This window comes from Balaenoptera musculus, chromosome 15 (assembly GCF_009873245.2).
Source record: "Balaenoptera musculus isolate JJ_BM4_2016_0621 chromosome 15, mBalMus1.pri.v3, whole genome shotgun sequence".
Classification (NCBI taxonomy): domain Eukaryota; kingdom Metazoa; phylum Chordata; class Mammalia; order Artiodactyla; family Balaenopteridae; genus Balaenoptera; species Balaenoptera musculus.
The window spans coordinates 5,550,186-5,572,109 of NC_045799.1; positions in this window are offsets into that span (position 1 = coordinate 5,550,186).

The following is a 21,924-nucleotide window of genomic DNA, read 5'->3' on the forward strand; positions in this document are numbered from 1 at the left end:
AAAGCCCATTTCACTCAGCCTCTCTCTTTTAATTCCCATAACCATGCCAAGAGTTTCCTAATATGATCATGGGGATTTTGCAGGAGAGGAGAAAGTGAGGCCCACAAGCTCAGGCAGGCCTGGGTTAACATCCCAACTCCATCACTTTGTTGGCTTGCCAGATTTAGCAAATTATAATACAGGACCCTCCGTTATAACTGAATTTCAGATAAACAGTGAATACTTTTTTTAAGGATAACCAGGTTCCATGCAATCTTTGGGACATACTTTTACTAAAAAATTATTTCATTGTTCGTCCGAAATTCGAATTTAACTGGCCGTCCAGTATGTTAACCTAGCAACCCTGCCCTTGCAGGTTTGGTGAGCTGAGCCTTTACCCCTGCTCTCTTCTAGAGCAGAAGATAGGAATTCTGAAGCCTGGGGGAAGGAGTCCTGCCTCTGGGGGACATTTCTTTGAGAGAGAGGACAGCAGGAGAGGCCCTGGAGCAAGGTGGCTCTGAAGCCTGTGGGAACAGGCCCTTTATGGATGGGGTCCTGGGGGCTTTGCCCCAGAAGAGCCACCTGACATCAGGCCCTCTCCAGAGAGCTGTTTTGTTCCCTCAGTTCCTGGTGATTTGATAGTGTTGAAACAAAACCTGCTTTCCCATCATAAATAACAAACTCCCTCTGTTCATAACGATGAGTGTCTGTGCCGAGCCCGGTGCTGAGGGCCTTCGTTATTATCAACACAAATACTTCCTCACCGCCTACCCTGCACTAGGCAGTTGTAGTTATTGAGGTCACGTCTGTGAGCAAGGCGGACAGAGTCCTTGCCTTTAGGGGACTCACAGTCTAGGGGAAGGGGGGAATTGAGGAGAAACAGGTGAACACTTAAATAATTAAATTGGTGACTTAAGTCAACAACCCTAAGCTGTAAAAATTATTCTCCCCATTTCACAGGTGAAGAAACTGAGGCTTGGAGAGGCTGAGCAGTTTGGGCAAGATTGCATTGTGGTCGGCGACGGAGCTGGCAGGTAAACCTTGACTCCCCAGTGGAGCTCTTACCGCTAGATTATGAGGCACCACTGAGGGTCTGGCCGGGAATGCATCATAATTTTGCGGGGGTTTCTTTGGTGGTGGAATTACCCCTCCGGCCTCAGCTTTTACATCTTTCAGATGAAGGCATTGCAGCAGGTGGGTTCTCCATGAGAAACAAACAATAAAAGGCCTTTGAAGGGAGAGGCTGAGTCAATGACACCACTGAGGCTTGTCTGCTGGGAGGCACCTCTCTCCTGGGACAGAAACCGTCTGACCACTGATCTCTGTCTCTCAGGAGGGCAGACCCTTCTGTATCACGTAGCGCTACGCTCAGCCAGGAGCCAGCGGCCTCACTAGACCTGACATGAAATGAAAGGTCCTGAGCTGGGCGGGGGCCCTGGGAGGGGATCAAAACAGTGAAGGGAACAAACCCATAATAAAGCTGGCCTTCCTGTGGGGAGAAACCGCAAGGTGCAGACTTGAAAGGGCCTCGCTGGGGTTCCCACTGCGCAGACCAAAGGGGGAGGCCTTAGCCCTCCTCCCAGGCAGCTGCAGCCTTGCCCTCAGGTCTCCACCTCCACTCAGGTAACTCGCATGCACGCCGTGCACCTCCTTCACATCAAAGTGAAGCCCAGCCCCGGGCTGAGAGGAAACCAGAAAAACAGATATTCCACCCCTAGCAACAGGTTGCAGAGGAAACTTGCAGACGCCACTTTGCAGGGCAGTCCCAGTACCAAGTTCTTTCTTCCTACTGGCCGGCTGTGCTCAGCACAGGGACAGGGGGTGGGGGGACGCTCCAAATTGTGTTCAAACGGCATTCCGTTGGGAAAATGAAAAGCTTTTCCCCAAACCTTACTAGTGGGTCTTTCCTCCAAGCTCAGCCTGTCACTTAGAAACTTGTTTGAGGGCCAGAGCCTCCATGAGGGTTGGAAAGAGCGTCGCTGAAATTAGGTGCAGTTATCGTTTCCATGTCTAATGCACCAAAAAAGGGAAAGGAGGTGGGGAAGGATGGGGAGGCCCTTCCAGCAAACCAGGCGGGAGAGGGTGCTGTGCTTGTTAGATTTTTTTTTTAAGCATTGTTTTTTTTTTTAAGCAAATGTGAATGAATTTTAACATATTGTAGAATTCTTGAGAGGAAAAGAGTAGAGAAAATGCTCTCATAATTTCTTTACTTCTTGGGGCTTTATAAGGTGTTTTACTTTTGTGTTTTTTTAACTTTTTAAAAATTATAAGAATGACACATGCTTCCATAAAATATTTACATAATTCAGAAGGTATGAAGTAAAAATGAAAGAAACCCTCTCCCAGCTGCGGCCACTCACTGCCCCACCTCCATTTGTCCTGCTTGGGACTCTGTGATCCTTCTGAGCCTGGAATTAGTCCTTCTTGCCCTGAGGGCCTTTGCACTTGCTCTTCCCTTAACAGCTTGGAATGCTTTGTCCTTTTTTCTCTCCCACCTCTCCGCCCTCCCTCCCTAAATCCAACCTGGCTAATTCTCCTATGTCCTTCAGATCCGGTCTGGACCTCTCCCTGCACTGCCCCTAAGTCTTGAGCCCTGTTTTCCCCTTGTCTCAACATGCCCTCCTTTCTCTCCCCAGGAGAGCAGGGGCTGTGCTCAGACAGTGGCCCCAGTTCCCCTGGGCCTGGCACATGGAAGGTACTTACTCAGTTGTGTTTGTTGAATGAATGAATGACTCCCTGTGGGATTATCTCTCTGTAATCTCTTTGTAGTATTTCATCCCAGTCATCTTTCTGCAGATGCCTGAATAAGCATACTTTTTTTATATGAATAGACCCTACTCTGCACTCTTCTGGTATTGCTGCCACTGGTCATAATAGTCACTGCAGTTTTCTGACGGTCATACACTCGGCCAAGTGCTCCACATGCAAAATCTCACTTACTCCCTCCCATTTTACAGGAGAGAAAGTTGAGGCTCCGAGAAGTATATTTACTGGGTTTCCTAGAGATGCAAATGACAAAGCACAGACAGGAATAGTTTCTCTACTCTCAGCCACTATATGATACTGCCTCCAAGTCAAGGTAATTTAGTACTGATGAATGAATTCACCCATTTTTCATAGCCAGGAATTATATACCTGGGTGTATGATGTAAAGCAGAGCAATAAAGAAAGTTAAACTGAATTTTAGTAAGAGCACCAAAATATTTGTAAGCTTGTAGGTCATCTGATTGATGAAGTCATGTTTGTTTGTTTTTAGGGAGAGGGTATGTAATCTACTACCACAGACCCAACAGCAGCTGCCATGATTGGTCAATCACGGCCAAACGGCCAAACTTTTTCCATCTACATCCTCCCCGTCCCCCACCTCATTCCAGATTATTTAGAAGCAAATCCCAGGCATCATTTCTTCCACAAGTATTTGAACAAATATCTCTAAAAAATAAGGATTCTTTAAAAAATAACCATGATCCCATTATCATACCAAAACTTGCATTCACAATCATCCTTTAATAGCACTGAATATCCCATCACTGTTGAAATTTCCCCAGTCGTTTCATGAATTGTTTTCACAGTTTGTTCTTGTCAAAATGCAAACAAGGTGCATCCATACGTGGCTGTTGGTTGATGTGTCTCTTAAGACTCCTTAATTCCACAGGATTCCCTCTTTTCCTTCCTTGCAGTTTATTTGTTGGAGACAGCTAGTCATTTGTCCCAGAGAGCTTTGTGCAATTGAGAGTTTGTGGGTTGCATCCCTGTGGTGTCATTTAACATGTTTTTCTGTCCCTGGTAGTTCCTGTAAATTGGTGGTAAGACTTGGGGACTTGACTGTTTCTGGTTTGATTTTTTTTTAATAAAAATATTTAATAGGTGGTTGGAAATATTTAGGGCCTCCAGTCTAACTTCCCAGGGCCACTATGGCGGGGGCTTCCAGGTCGAGACATTCCAAGCAAGCCTGAGCCTCTCATTAACAGAAGGAGAAGCCAAGCTCAGGAGGCTTAGTTGTGCGCAGCAAAATCCTTGCAAAGTTCAAAATCCCTTCACAGAAGACCACCCCGGAGGAGGAAATCTGGGGAGAGCTTTAGAAGCTGCAGTTCCTTCCGGTGCATAGCCGTATCCTGTGGATTTGCCAGGAAGGTTCCTCAAGCCGGCTCTCTCTCTGCCTCCTGGTGCTCAGGGTGGCCCCAGCCCAGGCTGACTCATGCCCTCTGCCTTGTATTTCCTTCCTCCTCACACCCCAAGTGGACTGCTCATCGCTCTCCTCCACCCACCCCGTTGTCGAGACTGCCGAAGCCGTGACCTTGAGACGCCCCACCACTGCTTTCCATTCCCGTTCCAATGTCTAGTCCCTGCTTTATTTGGAAAATCAGCCGACACTAAGCAGAGACTTGCTTTCATTTAAGAAGACTTTAAAAATTTTAAAGTAATCTTCGTCCTCCTCTTCTGCTGTTTCTTTTCCTTCTTGTGTGTTTTCCTTTTTAAAGACCTCTTGGCAACCGGTTTTGAAAGAAAGAGACCTTTTACAAAAGACCAGAAGGCATGTTCCATGCCCACAGCCACGGTGATAAAACTGATAAAACTCCTCAGGTGTTTTCCCCTCCAATCGCCAGTCTCGACCGTGCCCAGGCACGCGCCAGGAGGGCTTCCCGATTTACCTGTTGACAGGCTCATGATTCATCCAGCACTCAGAGACAAGTGGCTGCCGGGTACCCAGGCTCTTCTTGGCATCGGAGATTCAGCGAACAAGATCACCAGGTGTCCGCACATACGTTGCTGGTATTTTGGTGGGGAGAACAGATTATAAGGAAAAAACTAAATACATATCATAAATTCAATAATGGTGTGTTACTGGGAAAACAAATCCGAGTATTAGGGGAGTGAGTGACTGGGTAGAAAACAGCAAAGAAGGTGGACAGAGAAAACCTGAATAATGAGGAAGAAGGATGGAGGGAAGAACATATGCGAAGAGCCAGAGGAGGACCGCTCTTGGAGAGTTAGAAGATCAGAGAGCAGGCCCCCGTTGCTGTGGGGTGTGGGTACCGGAAGGTGGTAGGCAAGGAGGTGGGCAAGGCCAGACCATCAGGAGCTTCTCAGCCACAGTGAGGAATTGGGACTTTCTTCTAAGGCAGCAATTCCGACCTGGGCAATTTGTCCCTGTGAGCATCTGGCAATGTTGGGAGATATTTTTGGCTGTCAAACTTGGGGAGAAGGTGCTATTGACATCTAGCAGGGAGAGGCCAAGGATGCTGTGAAGCCCCCTACAAGGCACAGGGCAGCCCCCCCGGCAGAGAGTGAGCCAGTCCCAAAGGTTAACCGTGCCGTGGTTGAGAAACCCTGGTGCACAGGCAGCAGGAGGCCCCTGGGGGGCTGGGAAAGGAATTGCACTTGCTCAGGAGGGATGTGCTCCTGGACCAGGGTGCTGGCCTTGAAGCTGGAGAGAAGGCAGATATTTCGGGATTCTTTTTATTAAAGTAAGCCATGGTCAAACATGTTTTGGTAATGCTGTATGCTACATCGAGATATGCAGTCCAGCATGAATCTCAGAGCAAAGCTCGTTGGGTTCAGTTCTGGACATTGTCACTTGCTGCCTGTGTAATCTTGGGCAAGATTCTCAACCTCTCTGGGTCTCAGTTTCTTCATGCGTGAAACGAGGGTAATAATAGTAACTACCTCATAGGGTTAGCATAAGAATTAAATTAGTTAATATGTGTAAATGAGTTAGTGTATGTCTGGCCCACTGTGAAAACTCAAGAAGCATTATCTATTATTAGGACATATTCCTCTTAGGAGTGTCCCTGTGCATATCTACGAATTGAAGGCTCTGAGAAGTCCTGCATTAAAAACCTTACTGAGCTTGTTAAACCTGCATTTGCCGAGCTTATTTTTTCATAACCTTTCCCCGTGAATGCTCAGAAAACCAGAGGCCCTTAGAACATATTTTGAAAACAGCTTTATTGAGATATAATCACATATCATAAAATTCACCTTCTTCTTTTTTCTTTTTTTATAAATTTATTTATTTTATTTATTATCTTATTTTTGGCTGCATTGGGTCTTCGTTGCTGCACACGGGCTTTCTCTAGTTGCGGTGAGTGGGGGCTACTCTTCTTTGCAGTGCACTGGCTTCTCATTACGGTGGCTTCTCTTGTTGCAGAGCACGGGCTCTAGGCGCACGGGCTTCAGTAGTTGTAGCACGTGGGCTCAATAGTTGTGGCACGTGGGCTCAGTAGTTGTGGCACGTGGGCTCTAGAACACAGGCTCAGTAGTTGTGGCGCATGGGGCTTAGTTGCTCTGCAGCATGTGGGATCTTCCCGGACCAGGGATCGAACCCGTGTCCCCTGCACTGGCAGGCGGATTCTTAACCACTGCGCCACCAGGGAAGCCCCCAAATTCACCCTTTTAAAGGATACAATTCAAAGGTTTTTATAGTATATTCCCAGAGTGTGCAGCCATCATCACAATCTAATTTTGGAATATTTTTGTCCCTCTCACAAGAAACCCTGCCCCTGCTAGCAGTCATTTCTCATTCTCCCCTCCCCCAGCCCCTACAACCACTAATCTACTTGCTGTCTTTATAGATCTTCCTGTTCTGGACAATTCATGTAAATGGAATCATACACGGTGTGCCCTTTTGTGACTGACCGCTTTCAGTCAGCATAATGTTTTCAAGGTTCACCCACATTGTGGCATGTGTCTGTGCTTCATCCCTTTTTATGGCCAAAAAGTATTCCACTGTATGGACATACCACATTTTATTTATTCACTTATTAGTTGAGGGACTTACATCATTTCCACTTTTATGACTAATGCTGCCGTGAACATTCCTGTGGATGAACATTGTGTGGGTGTGTATTTTCCTCTCGTTTGGGTGTGTACCTGGGAGTGAAATGGCTGGGTCGTGTGGTAGCTCTGTTTAACATTTGGCAGAAGAGAGTGCTCTTTGCGGTGTGTTGAAGCTGTCATTTTGTCTTCTCTGCTGTTTTCCTTCCTCCTCCTGCCCCTCCTCCCCTTCCCACTCTATCCACCATCTAGGGTGTGGGTCAGAACTTTGCCACTCCCCAGCCGTGTGTGGCCTTGAGCAAGTAACTTACACTTCTCTGAGCCTCCATTTTCTCATCTGTAAAATGGAGATACAGGTGAAATGAGGTTGTTTATGTAACGTTCTTACTCTCACGTCTGGCCATCAACTGCAGCCGTATTCTTGCCAGCAGCATCTGTGAGTGTGCCGGTAAGATTGTATCGGTATAAGCATTATATGTTGGTAGCTGTGATTGCAAGCAGTGTCATTACCAGACGTCCTGTGCTTGCCTCCCAGGAGGAATAGGACAGGTTCCTCCTCTTCACTTCCACTAGATTCTGCCAAATGAATCCCTAAGGGATTACATTGCCCTGCAGTCTCAGTGGAAGCCCCTGTCACACACATCCTTGCCAACCCTTGATCATGTCAGCGTTCTTTACTTTTTGCCTATCTGAGGGTAGGAAGCCGTGCCACCTTAGGATTTTGATGTGGGTGCCAGGCACCTTACCTGGACTCTTTCATTTAGCACCTACAGACACCCTGTGAGGCAGGTACGAAAATTCTCCCTGTGTCGCCGATGAAGGGGAGGCCGGCCCTTATGACATGGAGGCAGGCAGTCTGGCTCTGCTGCCTGGGCTCTCGGCTGTAGCTTCACTCTGCTTCCCGTGGAGCCAGGACTGGCAGACGAACGTGAGAATGACCTCGGGGTGACTACTTAAGACCATTAAGAAATTTAAGAAACACTTATTGAGCATCTACTCTGTGCCAGATGCCGCTCTGCGGCATGTGGGATCTTCCCAGACCAGGGCTCAAACCCGTGTCCCCTGCATTAGCAGGTGGATTCTTAACCACTGCGCCACCAGGGAAGCCCTCCTTGTGACTTTTGAAAGGCAGGATTGGAAACAGGTCCGGGAGGACAGGTGTGCTGGTTGGTTTGGAGAGCCTCCCCTCCCCAGACACCAGTAATCATTGTGCTTGGCCTTCCAGTGACCACAAGGACATCATCAGGCCCCCTCTCCCCTGCCACACGGACCCTGCTGGGGCTGGTCCAGCCACACCAGCCTCTGTGCTGTTCCCGAAATCCACCAGTCCACTCCTGTCTCCGGGCCTTTGCACCTGCTGTTCCCACTGCCTGCAGCACTCCCCACACATCACACATCGTCCTGCGGCTTGCTTCTAGGCTTCTGCTCCTAGGCTTCTGCTCAAGTGCCCCCTTAAGGACTTCTAGATCAGGCTCAGTTTGCTGCAGTAACAAACAGGCCCCAATTCTCCAAGTTCAGGCACAGCCAATGCTCATCTCTCACACACACTGCATGTCTGGTGTCATCCCCTGGGGGCTCTGGTGGTCACTCAGAGGCCCAGGCTGACTGAGGCTCCGTCTCTACTTATATTTTCATGGTCACAGTGGCCACGGGACGGGAGTGTGGAGAATCACACAGTGGCTCTGCAGTCCCACCGGGTAGTGACACCTATCACTTCCATTCACGTTTCGTGGCCAAAGCCAGTCACAAGTGTCCAGAAGGAGAACCAAAAACTTTCGGTGAACAGCGCAATGTTACCCCTTTTCTTAATCACCCTACATCTGCTCACCCCACCCTGCTTTAATGCTCCCTACCTGACATTATATTATATTTAGTTGTTTGCGTCTTCCCCTAGAATCTAAGCTCCGTAAGGGCAGGGTTTGTCTGGTTTTGTTCACTGCTGTAGCTGCAGCACTTAGAACACTGCCTGGTATGCAGAAGGTTCTCAAATAAATTTTATTTAACTGGGTCAGTAGTAATACAAATTGTTAATGTCTAAGGTGCTTACCATGTGCCTGGCACTGTTCGTGCATTAACTCATGCGATCCTCATTTCAGTCCTATGGGGGATGTAGGTCTATTATGACTGCCAGTTTCCATACAAGAAACTGAAGCTCAGAGAGGTTGAGACACTTGCCAAAGGTCACACAGCCAGCTGGTGGGCAGAGCCAGCCTCTTGATCTGAGACGCCCTGCTGGGCCCAGCTGCTTATGACCAGGGAGCAGGATCACCACATCCAGGCATAGCAACCTAGTGTTCAACACGTGCGGGGACGGGGACGGGGAGCACGTGCAGAAGATAGAGTGACAATGGCTAAAAAGAAATAAAAGGATCACGGATTAGTGGGTACCAGGGAGGCACATCTTATTTCATGCTCAAAAAAATCACAAGAGCAAGTGTTCAAATCCCCACTGAGCAGAGGGGGAAACTGAGGCGGTGCTAGGACTTTCCAGGGTGCTGCTACTCTTGAAGGGACAGTGGGACTTTGGCCCCAGTCATCCAGACGTGGAGGCTGGAGACCTAACCTCACCGCTGTCCTGCTTCCCAGCCGACCTGTGCAACCAGGGCATCGAGAAAGATGCACTTATTTCCATCTGCAGCCCCTCAGCAGTCAGCTGGGCCAGCTTTCCTCACCCGACTTTCCGAAGCCCCGTGATAGAGATATAATGCAGGACGTTGCCTTATTGCTTTGCAGGGGCAGTTCTATCTTTCCAGCTCAGAAAAGTAGAGTAATTTTCATGTTTTCTTCCCACACGTGCTTGTACTTCTGCCCCCATCGGTGCCTCACCTCACCTTGGGCTCCATGTCCCACCCCCCACCCCTTCCTTACCCTCTGTCACACCCGTGTGGCCGCGTGGTTGCAATAATCATACGCGTGAAGTGTGTGCAGCGTGTCGGTCCCTAGCCTCACCACTTACTAGCCCTCTGACTCTGAGCATGTTTCTTAGCCTCTCTGAGCCTCAGTTTCCTCATCTGTCACGTGGGGGTAACCATCATACCTGTCTCAGAGGGTTGTGAGGATAAAATGCATTCACACTATTAGGACACACACAGTAAGTGCTTAATAAATGGAAGCAATCGTTACTTCGAAGGCCTCTGGTGGTATCAAATTTCTCTGCTAAAACATTCGGTGTCTATAAAAATCGGCAGTGTTTTTCATTGCCTCACTGTTTGGAAATGCAAAAAACTTGCAAGCACTCAGATATTCTTCAGTGCAAGATTGAGGCAATGCTTTCCATATACACAGTGGAAAACTCTCTAAGCTGATAACAGGAACAGAGTGCATACTGCCTGGCTACCCGTTGGGTGAAAAGGCCACCTGTGTCACATTATCCCGCTTTAGTACATTATATTTTGGGGGACTTCATCTTCTATATTATATATGTCTGAAATGTTTGAACCGTTTTATAAGGTAGGGATTGTTTTGTCTTTAGGAAAAAGGGAAAGAGACATGAGTCTCATGTAATCACAGTCAGCAAGGATCTTTGTATTTCTGTGACTTTGTCTCCCTCCTTCCCAGACTTGGCTTCAAAGAGTTTTGGGTTCTTAAAGCAGAAATCCTTGTTCCTGGTGTTTTTTGGAACTTGATTTGCTGCTGAATATAGAGTAAATGGGTCTTGTAGGTTTGATTACAGTCTGCTGTGAGGGCATCGCTCATTTCCCTTCACTTGCCCTGTGCCGGTGCTCAGCCCACCTGTCTTTAAACAAAGTTTGGTGCTGCCTTATTTGGTGGCTTTAGTGGGAGTTGTCCCCTAGCCCTCACTGTGGAGGTAGCAGCAGATGAGGCCGTACCCTTTCTACCTCGTGCACCTCTTTCTTCTACCTGCCTTGAAAACCATACCCACGTGCTTGAAAACTGTTTTCTTAGCCCTGCATGTGGAGGCGGTGCTGGTGGCTGGACAGCCCTTGAACTCCACTATCCCAGTGCCACTCGGCACCCCTGCCCGGTCCTGTCACTCAGGTTCATTCGCCAATGCCAGCCGTTCTATCGAGCAAGTGGGTTTCATTAAGAGACACTACCAGCCGTCCAGACCTTCTCAGGTAACTCATTAGCATGTTGTCTAGACAAGGTAAATTCTGGAAAGAAAATAGCAGGGGGGCAGGCAGAGGGGAGCAGTCGCCAAATCTGTGGTTGGGGAACCTCTCAGGTGATTGTCCCAAAATCACAGGGCATCCAATGACCAGTGGCTTCTGTTTCTACCGCATTTGATGGGGAGTTGGTTTGGCGTCTCTTTCAAAGAACGGGTTCATGGCTCCGCAGTCAGGACCAGGAGCAAGGACCTCCCTGAGAGTAGCCAACTTCCCAGCTGCAGGCACAATTCACCTTGGTTTTTGTAGTGGCTAATAGCATATGATCTGTGGCCAGAGTTCCCGGGTTCACACTTGAGTTCTGCCAGTTATTAGCTGTGTGACCTTGGGCAAATTATCAGTCTCTCTGGACCTCACTTTGTCTGTCTTTAAGAGGAGGATGGTAAAGTATCTGCCTCATAGGTTGTTAGGAGGATTAAATGAATTAACACATTTCACTCATTCATTCATTAATACAAACATTCATAAGTAAAGAGCATAGAATGGGGCCTAGCACATAGTAAGTGCTCAGTAAAAATTAACTGTCATTATTACTACTACTGTTATTATTATTATCATCATCTTACAGTTGTGATGAAAATGTAGGTCAGTATAAGCACATGTTCAAAGCTCTGGTCACATCTTCTGTGTGTCCATTTCCATCAGTTTGATCAAAAGTCTGTCTGTGTTGGCTAAAGGTTATATTCTGACCCCCTTCAAGATCCTGGAGTTTGTTAACTGTAACATCAGCTTTGCCTCTGTAGAACTTGGCAATCTCACCTGTTTATTTTGCTCCAGCCATCACCTGCAGTCTCCCACATGCTCCTTCATCCTCATGCAGAATGCCACCTCCCCCCTCTGGTCGGTGTTGTCCATTCCTGGAGACAATCTCCCCTGTAAGTCTTCCTCACTCCCCTGCCCACCCCGTCTCTTGCTACTTCTTGTTCCTACAGCTCCCAATTCTGGGAGCACTCACATAGAATCTTATACGCAGACCCGGCCGCCTACTCGGTCTCTCATCTGTAAGTGGGACATCGGATCCGATCATCTCTAAGATCCTTTTCACTCCAGTGTGGGTTTTTGAAATATAACTAAGAAAATATTGATGAAACCTTTACAGGGAAAATTATAAAACATTATTTAAGGTCATGAAAGAAGACCAGAATAAATGGAGACCTATGCCATATTTGTGGATGTAAGACTCAGTATTATAAAAAGAGGAATGTGTCCAAATTAACCTAGATCCCATGAAATTCCAATAATTCTTTTTGGAATTTGCATTCTCAGTGGACTTAACAAATCAATTCTAAAACTTGTATGGAGAAACAAAGGGCAAGAATAATTTAGATAAATTGGAAGAAGAAGTTGGGCCAATTTAACTTACCGGGCATAAGACTTGTTACAAAGCTCTAGTTATTGAGAGAAGCTGATGTTGAAACAGTGATGGATAAATAGATGAGTGAAAGACTCGTTCCATGACTTGTTCCATGAGTGGAGACTTGTTCCATGACTCAGGTGACCTTGAAGATAGGGGAAAGGATGGGCTACTTTAAAAAATAGTGCTATGACAACCATTTTTCCATGTTAAATTTTTTTTTTTGATTTCTACTGTGTATCATACTCAAAATTCACTTCAAAGTGGTTTAAAGACCTATGTGTGGGAATTCCCTGCGGTCCAGTGGTTAAGACTTCCAATGCAGGGGGTGCGGGTTTGATCCCTGGTCAGGGAGCTAAGCTCCCACATGCCTTGGGGCTAAAAAACCAAAACATAAAACAGAAGCAATATTGTAAGAGATTCAATGAAGACTTTAAAAGTGGTCCACATCAAAAAAAAAAAAGACCTATGTATGAAAAACAAAACTTCAAAAAAGAAAGCACATGACTTTGGGTAGGGAAGGATTTCTTAAATGCTGTAGGTCGGAAAGGTCAGGAAGACTAGTGGCCAGACTGTGGGTCTGGAGTCACCACCTGCCAGCAGTGTGATGTCAGACACCCAGCTTCATCTTTCTGCACCTCGACTCTCCTCGTCAAGGATGGGTGAACATTTGAGAAGACGCTATCAACTGTCTCCCTCCCCCAAGTCCTTCTCCTTGCTGGCAAAGCCCACCTCCCACCACGGGAGATGAACAGTCGGGCTAATTCCTTGCTAGTGAATGGTGGGGCTAAGTGGAGGGCTCTGCCCCAGTCCTGGCAGACGACTCCCGACGGCCTGCGTGCCTTCAGTTTAGGGCAAAGGCTTCCCTTCCTAATAGAGACGGACAGGACAAATGCCACTCGTCAGAGTGTTGTCACATCTGCGTGTGACACCTGGAGCTGCAGCAGCATTCCGTGACCATGAGGGAAGAAGCCAGTCTGCAGTTGATGGGGGAGCAAGAAGATGGAAAGAGCCTGGTCCTTGGAGAGTTCACGGGGACACCAATCCCACCTGGTACAGCCTGCCAGCAGACATTGAGTGCTGGGAGAAAACGCACTTTCCCCCTTGTTCTATCCGCTTTTAATCGGCTGACCTGTGACCTGCTATCAGAAGTGTTCTGAGGGGGCTTCCCTGGTGGTGCAGTGGTTGAGAATCTGCCTGCTAATGCAGAGGACACGGGTTCGAGCCCTGGTCTGGGAGGATCCCACATGCCGTGGAGCAGCTGGGCCCGTGAGCCACAACTGCTGAGCCTGCGCGTCTGGAGCCTGTGCTCCGCAACAAGAGAGGCCGCGACGGTGAGAGGCCCGCGCACCGCGATGAAGGGTGGCCCCCACTTGCCGCAGCTAGAGAGAGCCCTAGCACAGAAACGAAGACCCAACATAGCAAGCAAGCAATCAATCAATCAATCATCAATCAATAAATCTTAAAAAAAAAAAAAAAAAAGAAGTGTTCTGACTGATGCAACAATGGTCCCAGTGTCATAGGTTTGCTGGGAAAATTAGTGAGGTAATGATGTTTGTAAAACACTTAGCACGGTCCCTGGTGCCTGAGAGCACTGGACAAAGGGCAGCCCTACAGTCACTGGAACACAGAAGCCCTTCACTGTGGCAACCGCAGTTAAGCTAACAGGGCCTCAGAGGCACTCATGGAGCACATACAACGTTTAAAACTCTGGTGAGTGTTTGATGAGCATGATCTCACCGAGTCCTCCTAAAGATCATTTGCGGTTGGTGCTATTATTTTTTATTATTTTAAAAATTATTTATTTATTTATGGCTGCGTTGGGTCTACATTGCTGTGGGCGGGCTTTCTTTAGTTGCAGCGAGCGGGGGCTACTCTTTGTTGCCGTGCGTGGGCTTCTCATTGCAGTGGCTTCTCTTGTCACGGACCATGGGCTCTAGGCACGTGGGCTTAGTAGTTGTGGCACACGGGCTCAGTAGTTGTGGCTCGTGGGCTCTAGAGCACAGGCTCAGTAGCTGTGGTGCACGGGCTTAGTTGCTCCTCAGCATGTGGGATCTTCCCGGACCAGGGCTCGAACCCGTGTCCCCTGCATTGGCAGGCGGACTCCCAACCGCTGCGCCACCAGGGAAGTCCTGGTGCTATTGTTATGTTCATTTTACAGATCAGGAAACTGAGGCTCAGAGAGGCCTCAGGGCCTCAAATGAGGCTGAGGCTCCCAGCAAGAAAGTGGTGGAGCTGGGCCTTGAATCCAGGCCTGTCTCCCAAACCCTGGAGCTTGTCCACAGTGCTGGACTGGTTGTCCTGGGACAGGAGCCCCGCTGGTTCCTGTCCCAGGGGGAAGCACTTTTGTGCGATCAGCAAGCGCTGCAGAATGAAGTGCCCCTCAGCTCCTGCAGATCCCAGCTCAGGGCCTCCGGTCCTTTCTCTTCCCCTGCCTGTGTTATGGCTGGTCCTGACGTGCTCCCCAGAGAGGCAGGGAAGAGCCAAAAGCGCCTGGCTCAGACGCCTCCTAATAGAATTAGAATGTTCTTGTCAAGATGGATTTCTTCTGCGGATGGCCAAACAAGCCACGTACTCAGCTGCCAGAGGCAAAGGACAAACACGATGTGTCACCACCGCTGACACTTTGTCTGCCGGGCTGGGCCTGCGCAGAAGGGCCTGTTATTTGCACTCCAAATCCAACTTGACTGGGGGAGTTTTGATAATTTTGATAACTTTGGGCTTTCCTCCCATGTTTCTGTCATTTCTCCCCTTCTTCTGAGGCCACTCTCCGTGTCAACTTGCAAGAGCTCCACTGCTGGGACATGGCATGACATGGTGGCCCCTACCCTCTTTGGGGGTCTGATCAGCCCAAGACAGGGACAGCAAGGTGCTGATCTGGGGTAGGGGCCCCCGGTGGTCTTCCTTGACCACCTTAACATCACCTCCTTCATGGAATTCCACAGACCGTGGGGAACCCTGGGTCAGAAACTGCTGTTTCTGTTGGCTTTAAATTCCGTCCCTGGCTCTCTTCAAGGATTTCTTGGCCGGCTTCAACCTGGACCCTGCACAGCGGATTCCCTCCGGAGCACAGGACTGGATGCTAATGAGGTCACCACCGAGCTCCCGGGGGGCTTCAGAGGCGAGAGCAGCTGGGAGGCTGAACCCTGCAGATCACAGCCTCCTCGGGATACCGCTGTGCGGCCCGAGACTTGGCGTCGGAGGACAGTTGCACGCAGACCTGAGTTCTTTTTCTCCTTGTCCAGTGTTCTGCAAATCTACCCACCCCGTTTTGCATGATTTGCACCCAGGAAAGCCGCCCATACTGTCCTGCGCCTGTGGATCCCCATCTGCACTGGCCTCTCACTTGTCCAGCTGCTGCAACTCAGGGTTTAGCATCTACATTTTATTTACCCCGTTGAAATTCCCATTCCGGTGTTCTTGGTTCTTATGTACTGGTCACAGATGAAGGACATCCTATTTGAGACTGTGCTGAGCTTTTGGCCACTCACTCAAAAGAAGGCAAAATACAGGATTCGGGAGGCCCCTTCCCAGGTCAGCTAAGCCGGCAGGGGGGGCGTATGTGGATGCCATCTGCTGGGGGCTGCCTGGTCCTGTCTTCACACTGTGCCGTCGGCTCTGAAAGCCGGGGCGGGCAGGGGTGTGTGTGTGTGAGGAGTCCACCCCCAGGTCGACCTCATCAACCATCCCTCTCTGTTGCCATTTCAAAACCCCTGGTGTAACTTTCACTGCTATGTGGTGGCATTTACTTTGACCAAAGCATGACAGAGTCACAAATACATCCCCTCTGGGACTTTTCTCACTGCCCCTCTGGTTCTAAAATTCCGCATTTTCAAACAAACTCTAAATTGTTTCCCTTTCAGCTCCTGTCCGTCTCTTTCCCTTTGGGCTGCTTCACGTCACCTCTGACATTATACTATATCTGATACTCTAGCTGACCGTAAGGCCACTGCCTGTCCTCTCCCACTGGGATGGAAGCATCCGGAGGTCAGGGGCCTCGCACGTCTCCATTCCCTGTGTCTAGAATAGTACCCTGGGCGTGGCACGAGCTCAACCAGTATTTCATGACCAATTGCGTGAATCCGTTCACTAAATATTGACTAGTGGATGTCCTACAATGTGTGTGGAGTCCTGTGGAGGGCATGAAGGACAATCAGATGTACAGTTTATGGGCAGCTGGGTGCAGATGCTGTGCCGTGTGTGAGTTTCACATCCATCATCGTGTTGAACCAGGGAGCGGTGGGGCTGGTGGTCAGAAAGCTGGGCTCCACTGTCCAAATGCCTGGGTTCAGTTCTGGCCCCAGCACTTGCTAGGTCTGTGACCTCAGGCAAGTTGTTCAGGCGCCCCCTGCATCAGTTTCCTCATCTGTAAATCCCTCTTCTCTGGGGATGCCACTAGTACCTGTCTCATTGGGATGTTGCCCAGATTAGATGAAGTCATGCCTGTAACACACTTAGATGCCCTGCGCGGGATACAGGCTCAGCAAAGGCAGCCGCCACTCATCCTTACAGCAGCCCTACTAAGCAGGAACTACTAGGATCCCCATTTAGCAGAATAGGAAACTAAGCCAGCTTGTTAGCAGACAAAGCCAAACGAGACCCACCCTGCCCCTCAGGGGTTTGCAGTGTAGGGTAGAGGAGGAGACAACGGTACAAAAAACTGCTGTGCATTGCACTGTGCTTAAAAAAGTCAAATGCAGACAGTGTACTTCATTTTCAGCACTCAGTTCCCAATCCTTACAGAGGGACTGGCTCCAAAGCCTACACCCAGCTCACAAAACTATATTCCATGACTTCCAGAATGCCTTGGACTGATCTGTGTCATTTCGAGAGAATCCCAGTTATGCAAGGACGCTTGGGGTGTGACCTCAGCCTCATGTGATGGTAAGCGTCTTACACAAGTAGCAGGATGTTTGAAGAGTGCTCTGTGAATGGAAAAGTCTCCAGTAATGATATCACAGCCCAGGAGCATCCCCAGTGATGGTTTAGGGTGGGCATACTGTTCCAGTCCGTTCACAGGCTAAATTCAGTCATGGCTTTCCTAGCATCTCTAGCTAATGTCCATTCATACATAGACTGTTCCATTTCTGCCGTAAGAGTGCTGAGCCTGGGGATTGAGAGGACCGGCAGCAGAGTTCCCACGTGCTTCTTATTCCTTAAGTGGAAGTGAAACGCTCCATGCAAGGCGAGGCTCTTTGCTACAGCCTCACCTAAGAGAAGCTCCAGGCCCTGCATAGCAGGCTGGAACCTGCCTTAGACTAAGGCCCGAGAGGGGTAGTCATTACCCGGCCCTGGGCTTTGAATCTTGCCGATGGTGCTATTTATATTCTTAAAACCTGGCTGAGCAGGCAGGCATTTCACTGGGGTGGGCCTCGTTTGAAGAGTTAAGTCATCAGCTAACAGTGTCTGCAGATGATTTCATGGAGACCACCCGGGAGATGGCCAGGGGCTCGGTCTCCTCTTTAGTCCTCAAGGTCACCGATGGCAATGGGCATTAATGGGCCAAGGACTGGGGAGAGGAGGTAAAGTTTAATAATAGTCGTCAGTGTGGATGAGTACTTCCTATGGGCCATACGGTGCGCACGGCGTTATTTATAAGACTCATGAATAGGAAGTAGTATCCCCGTTTTACAGAAAAGCAAAGCAAGTCTCAGAGAGGTTAAGTAATCTCAGCAGAGATTACTTGATGCTTGATCTCTGATGTCTGGGGTGGATGATTCCAAACTCCACACTCAGCCTTCATTGGTCCTTAATTCGTCCTCTTAGGAAAGCAGGAAAGAAGACAGTCTCCGAGAAGGGGAAGAGGGAGAAGAAATGAGGGGACAGGAGGGTCAGGGGAAGAAAGGGTTTCAGGCGTAAAGGAGGGAGGTTGGGTGGCCTTGATGATTTGCCCCAAGCCTCCCAGAGGAGCCCGAGCCTGTTGGGCAGGAGTGTCAGCTGGCAGCCGGCTACGGAGCTCCCAGGGCAGATGACGGAGGTGTGGCACTGAAGCAACTTCAAAAGCCATTCTGTGTGTTCTGCCTCGGCATCAGCAGGACTCTCTAGGTTGCAAGTGACAGAAAACCTAATCAAACCAGCTTAACCGAAAAATAAATATCGGCTCACGTAACATAAAAGTGCAGAGTCAATGCCTTCAGGCAAGGCTGTGTCCGGGTGCTCCGACAGTGCTTCTCTCTGTGTTGTCTCCTTTTCTAGGCAGATGGTCTCTAAGAAAGACGGTGGTCAGCAGCCCCGGGCTCAGATCCAGTGCCCTCAGCAACTCCGGTGGAAAGAAGTGCATCTCACTAGAGTTCCAACAGGAACTTTAGCACTGAGTGGCCTTGATGCTGACTGACCTAGCCTGGGTCCATTTATTGCAAGCTCAGCATGGGCCAATCCGTTCCAAGTGCCTTACTTGTTCTAGCCCACTGCATTCTCCTGGACTCAGTGAGGTAAGTGTTGTTCTTACTCCCATTTTACAGAAGGGGAGAAAGAGGCTTAGAGAGACTAAGGAAGGACCTTGCCCTTGATCACCCAGCTAGAGCTGCAGAGCTGGGATCTGTAGGCTCCGGAGGAGACCACACACAGCGGCTGCGACGGGCTGCATCTCCCACGTGTCCCCTCAGGCTCATGCTTCTTGTGGCTGAAGACGAGGAGCTTTCATACAACATGGGCCCTAAGGCCAGGGCCCCTAGTGAGTTGGGGCTCTCTGGACAACATAGTGTCTGTCTTGTCCATCCCCAGGGGAAAATCTGGCTGTACTAGACTCTGGAGATGCAGCAAATGGGGTCTTCACCAGTGTAAGTTCCGGAGAGATTTTTTTTTACATAGTTTTTTTGCTTGTTTACTTTTTGAAAAATTGAGATGAAATTCATGTAACATAAGTAAGTATTTTAAAGTGAACAATTCAGTGGCCTTTAACATAGTCACAATGTTCTGCATCCATCACCACTATTTAGTTCCAGAACATTTCATCACTCCAGATAGAAACCCCACACCCATTAGGCACTCACTCCCCACTTCCCCTCTTCCCCCAGCCTCTGGCAGCCACAAGTCTACTTTCTGTCTCTACGGATTTGCCAGTTCTGGATATTTCATATAATTGGAATCATATAACATATGATCTTCTGTGTCTGGCTTCTCTCACTCAGCGTATCATTCTCAAGGTTCATCCCTGTTGTAGTAGGGTGTCAGTACTTCATTCCTGTTTGTGGCTGAATAATATTCCATTGCATGGATATTCCACTATTTGTTCATCCAGCCATCAGTTGATAGACATTCAGGTTGTTTCCACCTTTTGGCTATTGTGAATAGTGCTGCTCTGAACGCTAGTGTCCAGTGTTTGTTTGGGTCCAGAACTGAATGTGTTTTCAATTATTTTGCGTACATACCTAGGAATGGAATCACTGGGTCATATGGTAACTCTGTGTTTAACTTTTTGAGGAACCGCCAAACTGTTCTGAGGGATTTTCATTTCAGTTGAGTTACAACTTTTTTATTGACTACACACGTTGTTAGTACACATCTTAATACATTTTTCCATATATATGGACCATTTCCATCCCCCCACGGTGCTTCCTCAGATCTCTTCCCCGGCAGTACCTCTCCTCGTCCCCCCAACACTCTCACCATAGATTAGTTTTGGGATTTTATGGAAATAGGTTCGCACAGCACATTCTCTTCTGTGTCTGGCTTCTATGTCTCAGCATAACGTCTGTGGGATTCATCAGTGTTGTGTACTGGTTTATTTTTTATTGCCGTGTAGTATTCTACTGTGTGAACGTGCCATAATTTATCCATTCTATTTCTGATGGACATTTGGGTTGTTTCCAGTTCTCGGCTCTTAGGAACAAAGCTGCTTTAGGCAGTCCTGTGCTTATCTTTTGTGGGGATAGACACATGCTCCTGCACATGCCACGGGGAGAGTGGCTGGGTCCCGGAGTGGGGCGGGGATGTGCTTAGCGTTAGTAGTTGCTGCCCAAAGTTTTCCAAAATGTACAACCTACTGTGCTTTCAGGCCAGCAATGCATGAGCTTTCCAGTTGCTCCATATTCTCACCCACACTTGATATTTTAAGTATTTTGGTGTTTTTAAGCTATCCTAAAAGAATTTCAAGAGTAATTAAAAATTGTTTAACACTTTGGGATTTCCCTGGTGGTCCAGTGGCTAGGAGGCTGCGCTTCCACAGCAGGGGACACAGGTTCAGTCCCTGGTCAGGGAACTAAGATCCCGCATGCTGCGAGGTGCGGCCAAATTTTTTTTTAATTGTAAAAATTGTTTAACACTTTGAATAGCTACATTCATACAGTTTAAAATTCAAAACCTGTATAAACGTAAAGAGTGAAAAGTCTTCCTCCCACCCAACCCTCTGTCTACCCAATTCCCATTCCAACAGGAAAGCCCTATTAGTAGTTCATTGTTTATCCTTGCAGATATTTTTATAGATAAAAGGCAATGCAAATATATATTCCCCCCATTTTCACATAAAAGGCAGAATATTATGCACACTTTTCTGCATCTTGCTTTTTTCCTTCTAACGATCTTCTGAAGAGCTCTTGATTTTCATACATGAAGAAATTCACTTTGTGGATGTGTCATAACTAGCCCCCCTTGTTGGATATATTTAGATTGTGATTGATCTTTTGCTGCTACAAAGAGAACTGCATTTAATAACCATGTACAAAAATGGTCTTGCTCCTGTGCAAGGGGAGATCTCTAGGATTAGTTCCTAGAAGTGGCATGGCTGGGCATGTGAACTTGGAATTTTCATGGATAGTTCCAGATTACCCTCCAGAGGAATTGTACCACCAGCAACATATATGGGAGCCTTGCCAGCATGGCGTATTATCCCAGTTTTAGTCTCCTTAGGGAGGCGGAGGAGGGGCAGGGGCAGAAGGGTAGCTTCCAGGGGAGCTGGTCCTCTTCAAAGGTTTCTCCTGATGCCCAACCCAGCAACTTCCGCTGACATCTTATAGATTTTATAGAAAAGTGGATAGCAAATGCCCATATCCCATGGCCTAAGTTCCACAACTAACATTTACTAAACTTGCTTTTCCTCATTACCTGTCCTGCTCGCAGACATTAGTATAAGACAGCCCAATTTTAAAAGTTATTGTGAAAAATTTTTAGATAAATGCTAAAGTTTCATAGATTGAGGTGTTATAGGACTAGAGTGGAGAGTTATTTTATTCATTCATTTAGATTTTTGAACTATGTTTTGTCATAGTCTTCTAGGACAAGTCTGTCTCTTTCCCTACTCATCCAAAGGGTACATCTACCAGATTTTTGACCCAGGAATTTTAGGGTAGCTTTTCAGTGTTAAAAGTATATGTAAAAATTGTCATTCACGTTTGTTCATTCACTCCTTCACTCATTCATTCATTCAAAAACACTGGTTGAAGTCCTTTTAGGAGTCAGGCACTGTTCAAAGGTACTAGCAGGCATCTCAAGACTAGAACAGGTGAGCAGTGCATTGTATGTAGTAGATGCTCAATCGATATTTGTCAGACAATGAAATGAATCTCTAGAGAACTTTCCCGCAATGACATTCTTGGATATTGGTTGGCTTATTTATCATGTTTTTGTGTGTGTGTGTGTGTGTGTGTGTGTGTGTGTGTGTGTGATGGTTTCAACATATGAGTTTAAATTCCAGCTTTTACAAGTAGTAAAAATTGTAATATGTACAAATAGGTGCACACATTACAAATT